Here is a 6,880-nt window from a genome sequence, read left to right on the forward strand (position 1 = left end):
CTACCCTTTGCTACAACATATTCCTAAACCTTTGATCTGTTGGAGAAATTTGCGAAAGATCGGGACATTCTACATGAGCAGCGCAGTCCTTGGCCATGATTCCTTCAGGAGCAGTGCATATATTTTTCTAATATTTTTCTGAATTTTTAAAATATTTTTAATATTTATTTTTAATATTTAAAATTAAATATTTTAAAATATTTTAAAAATATTTCTAGAAGACTCTATTCTAGAAGTTTCTAGCATGGCACTTGCCCTGTCCACTTTTGCTATACAAGGACAGCTTGTATCTCATTTCTTTTGTATCACTGATGAGTCCATAAGGACAAAACTAGTTTGATAATACATGAGATTTGTTTTGCATATTATGTGTTTTGCATAATTTTGTGTCCTTATCATTTTTCTGTTTTCAGTTTTATCTATAGGTTATGTTTCAGTATTGTTCCCACCTTACTCTCTTTTTGGTTTTAGTCCTCAACTTGTCCCGATGATAAACCACACTAGTTGGTTCAAAACGTGTTGACAAAGATTTTCTACATGTGATTTATGCCGAAACTCTTCTTAAAAAATGTTATGGATCACAGAAACCTCAATTCAACAATATTTTTAATATTATTTATATTTACTTTTTATTTATTTCCTCCCTTTCAACAAAATTATTTTATTTGAATATCGCTTTCCTTTATCTAGAATTATGTCGTATCTTTTTTCTTATTATATTTTTTAGAATGAATGATCATGTTAGTTGTATCTAATTATTTATGTATAATTTATTAATTTATTAAAATAAATAAATAAATAATAAATTATAATATTTTGTCCCTTTACCTATCGTGTGAAAAAATAACATTTTTTTAGCCATTTCCACATAGCCGTTGGAATGTATTGACTCTCTATCTAACTTACAGCTATGGTCTGATCTTTCATCTTATCTTGATGATGAACCACACTGGTATTGACTCTCTATCTAACTTACAGCTATGGTTTGATCTTTCATCTTATCTTGATGATGAACCACACTAGTTGGTTCGGCCTAAATTTACAAATATATTTTCTTCTTAAATTAATTTCAAATATTCCAACTATTTTAATTATAACAAATTTATATATTAAAAATATTTTTTAATTATAACTTAAAATATCACATTAAAAGATTATAATCTTTTTAAAATAAAATATACACATTTAAATTTGATCCCTCTCCCCGAGGAGCTGTGTCAAGTCACACTGTGCATTATGTAATTGTACATTTACATGCAAAGCATAACAGGGTAACATGATAAAAGGCAAAGGTAGAGTCTACGAATTATGAGATAAGGGTTTTTTAATATTAATTTTTTTAAAAAGATTGGTTCAACACAAGGTAAAATGAGAAAATTGAGCTTCATTGTCCTTTGAAATTTCGTTTTAAAATTTATTTAAAATGTCTATATATATAAACATTACTGAATTAAAGGATAAGGAATTTTTTATATTATTTTATTAATAAAATTGGTTCAACAGAGAGTAAAATGAGAAAATTGGGCTTAATTGTTTTTTGAAATTTCGTTTTAAAATTTATTTAAAATATCTATATATAAACATTACTGAATTAAAAGAAATCAAAGCACATAAATTTTTAATTAAGTGTATTGATTAATTTTTACATGTTTTGGATTTTTTTTTGTTAGAATTCCTTAAAAACAATGTGGTCAAATCTTCTTTCCTTGAAAAAAATATAGTCAATTTTTTTAATTGTTTAAACTGATTTTATTATTATTATTATTATTATTATTATATATTAGCACAAGTAAAATCTATAACTCTTAAATTATATATCAATTCATTTTTACTAGATAATGTGTAAATTAAATAGAAAAATACAAACACTTTCAAAATATCTAATTACGCCGTAAGGCGTTCTGACAGGAACTCCCCTCCGTGCCGCGGTGTCTCGTTATGGACCCTTAGATCGATTGTTAGACGATGGAATAAACTCCAACCATTAGATCATCGGCTCAGGGCGAGTCATTTCTCTGCATCTTCATCAGCTTCTGGCTCTTCTGTTTCATCTTCTGCATTGCCGCCCTTAGCTTCACCCTTCAGGTCTGCATGGGCAGGTTATGGAAAGACAGGTGGCCTGCGGCTTTCATCGTCTCTCCAAGACTTCTCAACATACCGCAAGGTTGGTTCTGAAGAAGGGGATTTAGCCTTGAGTGGTGCTGGTATTCTTCGAACAAAACCTTCATCGATAAGCGAGGGCACAGAAGGAGGCACTAGCTTTTCAAAGGAGAAGGGCCTACCTTCAACACCATTGAGAAAACAATGCTGGTTAAAGGTGGCTGTTGGGTTTTTACTTCTCTTAATGCTTTTAATTCTGATCATTGCGGGATTTGGTTGGTTAAAATCTTATCGGAGTACAGAGGCATCACATTTTTCTATAGTTTTGGACTGTGGGAGCACTGGTACCCGAGTTCATGTGTATGAGTGGGTGCGGAATGATGGCAAGCATCAAGGGAGTCTTCCAATGGTGCTGCGCCCATTTCCTGAAGGTACTGATGGCAAGTCAAGGCAACAGAATGGTCGAGCTTATCATCGCATGGAAACTGAACCTGGTTTTGATAAACTTTTACACAATGAATCAGGGAGGCCAGGCTAATTTTCACATTTTTGAGAAAAGACATTTCGATTTAGATCCAACTACTCTTACGGCAGTGCTCTTTATGTTCTTTTTAATAATAATATTTGCTTTATCGTGCCTTCGTAAAGGGATCTTGAGGCTATGGCGTAAACCGCATTTGCCTCTTTTTCGACAACACACTTCAAGTGGCAGCCCCATTATCAAAATTCCATCGCCTTTTCGCTTCCAAGGACGTAATTCCATCGGTAATGGAATTTCTCCAAGTCGTTCTGGTAAGCTCTGTAACTGAAACTTTAAATTATTCATCTTCAACAGTTTTTTTTGCCATTTTGATTAAATTCTTCCAGATCCATCACAGTGAGTTTTTTGAATTGACATTTTGATCCAGCCAGAGTGGCTCACCATCAAGACTCAAAAAACACTTGCTGGCTCAAGCCTCCAAATATCAACTCAAAAAACTCAGTGTGATGGATCCAAAAAAAAATTAATCAAAGTTATTCACATCACAGAAGCCTTAACTCAGAAAAAACTTATTTTACCAATTGAATAATCTTTGATTGATCATTTTTCTTTTCCTTCACTCACTTGACAATCTGCCTCTATATGTTTGTGTTTATGTTGCCTTTTAATTCTCTTTTCTTTCAGAGGCTATGCATTTATTACTCTTCGCTGCATCTTATGCATATGTCAAGTTTTTAACCTCTGTGGTTACAGAAATGTTGATTCCCCTGCTTTTTCCACAAGTCCGCTGCATATGTTTGCATAAAATTTTCACTTAAGTTTCTTATTGAATTTACAAGTGTTTGTTGCTTGAGTGCCATGCTTGGTTGTCTTTGGTTTGCCAAAGGTTTTGAGAAGATTAATATGATTAGTTTGGACTAGTGCTCATCTGAGTATTAGCAATAGTTTATAATTTCTGTAACTATACTCATGATGATGATTTGTTCCATGAAAAAATAACACACAACAAAGGATCTGTACATGTGAACCTGTAGTATGTGGAATAAAGTCAGCTCACTCCCGTTGAGGATGTCAATTAATTTTCTCATGTTCCACTAATCTGAACAAGGGTAAAACCACAGAAGAGGCATCCTTAGGTCATGAGCTGTTCAAGACTAAAAGCTCATGGGCTCTTGATATGTTTGGCTATTGCTGTTCCACATTTTTCATTTTTGTGATTACTACACAATTAAATGCAGAACAGGTTTAAAGTCTATGAAGTGTTTCAGATGATTGGGAACACCTATGGCAGTATTGTGTGGAAAATGGGTATATTATAATGTGGCATTGTGGCTGCATCTAATGTTTCCTCATAATCAGGTTTCTGGGATTCCAAGTGAGCTGAGGTGCCTCCCTTCCTGGATGCTTTGTTCACAAGGATGAAACCAAGTGCCTTTGATGCACCATTTGCGTGAGTCAAGAACTGTGGATATGAAGAATGGGATACTCGATGACATTCTACATGATATCGTTGACGTTGTTGGATTATGTCAAACAGTCAAAGTGGACAATGAAACATTTGGAGATTCCATGAATTTCAAAAAGCATGCCTTCCTTAAAGCAAATATAAAAGATTTAACACTGTACACAGGATACTTCCCAAAGCTTGTTTAATTATAAAACACATATATTTCTCAAATGTAGAAGTCATACCATGTGTGTGTTCCTTAATAAACCTTATAATAGAGTTTATAGAGCTGATCTTTTCTACGGACGAGATAGTCATTTAGGAAAAGAGGCTAACTTGAATTTGAAATGTTGTGTGGTCATTAGTATGTGTCTTTAACTATGTTAAAGAAGCGACCAAATTGAAGAAACAGCAAGTGTATTTCCCTGGAGGTACCTTGTAGTACTGAGAAATTATTAATGATATGTTTTTCACCCCTTGTATTTAATATGCAAACAAGAATCTAGCAATTAGTTATTTCGTTTTTTCTATTCAAGACCAGATCCATAGTGCCTAAATTTGCTACTAGGCTAACCTACATAGCCATGACTCTTTTCAGCATCTGGTCACAAAGGAGTGTCCTCTCTAGTTCTGTTTTCACACCAACACGTTTCTTGGCAAGTGCCTTAGGGCATCTTAGTTGACCCTTGTTTCTGGTCATATTCTCAGGATTCTTTCCTTGTTCCCTGCTTGTGAAATGTGTCAAAAAGATCTGAGCTATAACATCAATTGTAACATTGCAGATCATGCTTGTCACTATTTTTTTTATGCTCCTCTTCATTGGCCACTGATCCATGGCAATGCATTCCTTTTCTGATGAGTGACATTCAGAAGAAGTTTTTAACATTAGAATAGTTTGATTCCAATTTTGGTTATAATTTAATACAATGCATACTTCTTCGATCCTGGAAATTGAGGGAAAATTTTACATGCAAGAGATATCGAAGACAGTGCACCTTCGTAGGTAGTTAATCCAGGGGATAACCATCAACATGGTGACAAACTCAAGTTGAATGTGTTTCCTGTGTGATCTAGGCTTAACTTTCCCCAACCTCTTACATGCTCATTATTTGCTTATCATTTCCTTTTTTCTCCAAAGGCATTGCTCTAAGTTATTCTTGACAAACGGAGTTATATGGGGAAGTTGTTCATATCATGGACAGAATTAGCAAGGATCGAATAGAAGTTCACCACTTTTGCATCTCTCCAAAAGCTTTAGCTTTGTTTACACATACTGTAAACATGGATACGTTTTGGATCTGATTGGATTTCTTTTTTTATGGGCTTGGTTCTGATGCAACTGACATTTATTTACAATGAGGAATTTCATCTCTTCTTTTCCATTTTCCTAAAGTTGTTTGAACTCATTTCCAGAATTGCTAACTGGTGTGGTTGAAGCTACTATAAAAAACTAAAAAAGGATCAAATAAGGCAATTCTAGGGGATGGGCTGACATCCATTGTAGGAGGTAGGCTGCATGTTCTACTCTTCTCATGTATTATCATTGAACTGAAATTTAAGTCCAGGACTACAGTTTGTAGATCTGTTTCTATTGTCTTTGGTGCTTTGATCCTTCAACTAGTTTCCCCCATTTTATTCTGTCTCATGTGTTGTGAAACTGCCTTCCCTATAAGTGGTTCGGGGGAGAAGCTTTGCTTCTTTTAATAACATGCTCAGTCTACTAATCCTGATTGGATGGGATAGAAATTCATGTGGTCGCCATTAAGATTTCTATTGTTTAGTTTTACTTTACAAGAAGGATTTTGTATCTACTTTATTGATCTCATCACAGGAAACCTTCCAAATTCATTTGTCATGTAATTCTAATAATGTTGTTTATTCTTCCTTGAAATGAAATTAAAACAGTTATGAATCATGATGTTGCAAATTGTATATGATTTCTGTCTGTGTTTTCCCAAGCATCATATTCTGTAATGTAACTGGAATTATTTTTCTTCATTATTTTCAGGGGATGGAAGAGCAAAGATACCACTTAGCCCTTCAAATTCAGGGTGTCAGCAACCATTTGGACTTGCGCAAAGCCTTGCGGGTGGAAGTGTGCAACATGCTGATTCTCTCAAGCACCAGTCAACTGTGTCAGTTGGATTGTGTTTTCCAAGCAATTTGGGGCAAATACAAACTGATACTGGACCCTTGTGGATGCCTCACAGAGGTCAAATGCGGTTGCAGAGTCGACGATCACAATCAAGAGAAGATCTCAGTTTATCAGTTTTAGAGAGCCATGTCGTCAAGTTGTGATGGCTAGAAGCTGTATATAGATTTTAGAGAAAGGCTGTGCTTTTCTCAAAAGTGTACATTACAGGAGAATCTGGAATATCAACTTGTTAAGCGAGTGTAGCTTTATGCAGCATCTCTGGGCTGGTTCTTTATGTATTGAGGGGAGATCCCTACAGCACAACTGAAATATATACTAAAATATTGCGAATTGTATTTTTGGTCTCTCTACATTTTGGCGGATGGTTGGATCTTGTTAATTTTATCTGTAATGTTAGCATATTCATCTCGCTTAGCGTCTTTGATGGATATTTGTAACATAAATGCATTTTAAATAACATTTTTTTTTTCAACTTCAGGTCGCTGACAGCCAAATGTCATATTATAGAGTTATCATTTTATTCTTTTTGGAAATTTCGAAATCTCTTGGGACCCGTGTTGTTTCCTGGCAGTGTAAAGTTTCTTTACTTTTCAGAGGTTAAAAGGAAGCTTCTGAACACAGTTCATTGGCAGTTCATTCATGTGTTATCTTTAATAGTCAAACTCCAAGTTCATAGGATTCAATTAGTCTCCAAACC

General features: G+C 34.5%; 1 long non-coding RNA gene across 1 annotated transcript; it reads left to right on the plus strand.

Annotated features, from left to right (window-relative positions):
- Positions 1–2,628: 2,628 nt before the first annotated feature.
- On the plus strand, positions 2,629–6,626 carry LOC149242135 (uncharacterized). Its single transcript, XR_016245694.1, has 2 exons — positions 2,629–2,892; positions 6,037–6,626. It is a non-coding gene; the product is annotated as an uncharacterized LOC149242135 (long non-coding RNA).
- Positions 6,627–6,880: the final 254 nt, after the last annotated feature.

Source organism: Pinus tabuliformis, chromosome 8 (assembly GCF_031772625.1).
Source record: "Pinus tabuliformis cultivar Carrire ecotype Pingquan chromosome 8, CPIR1, whole genome shotgun sequence".
NCBI lineage: Eukaryota > Viridiplantae > Streptophyta > Pinopsida > Pinales > Pinaceae > Pinus > Pinus tabuliformis.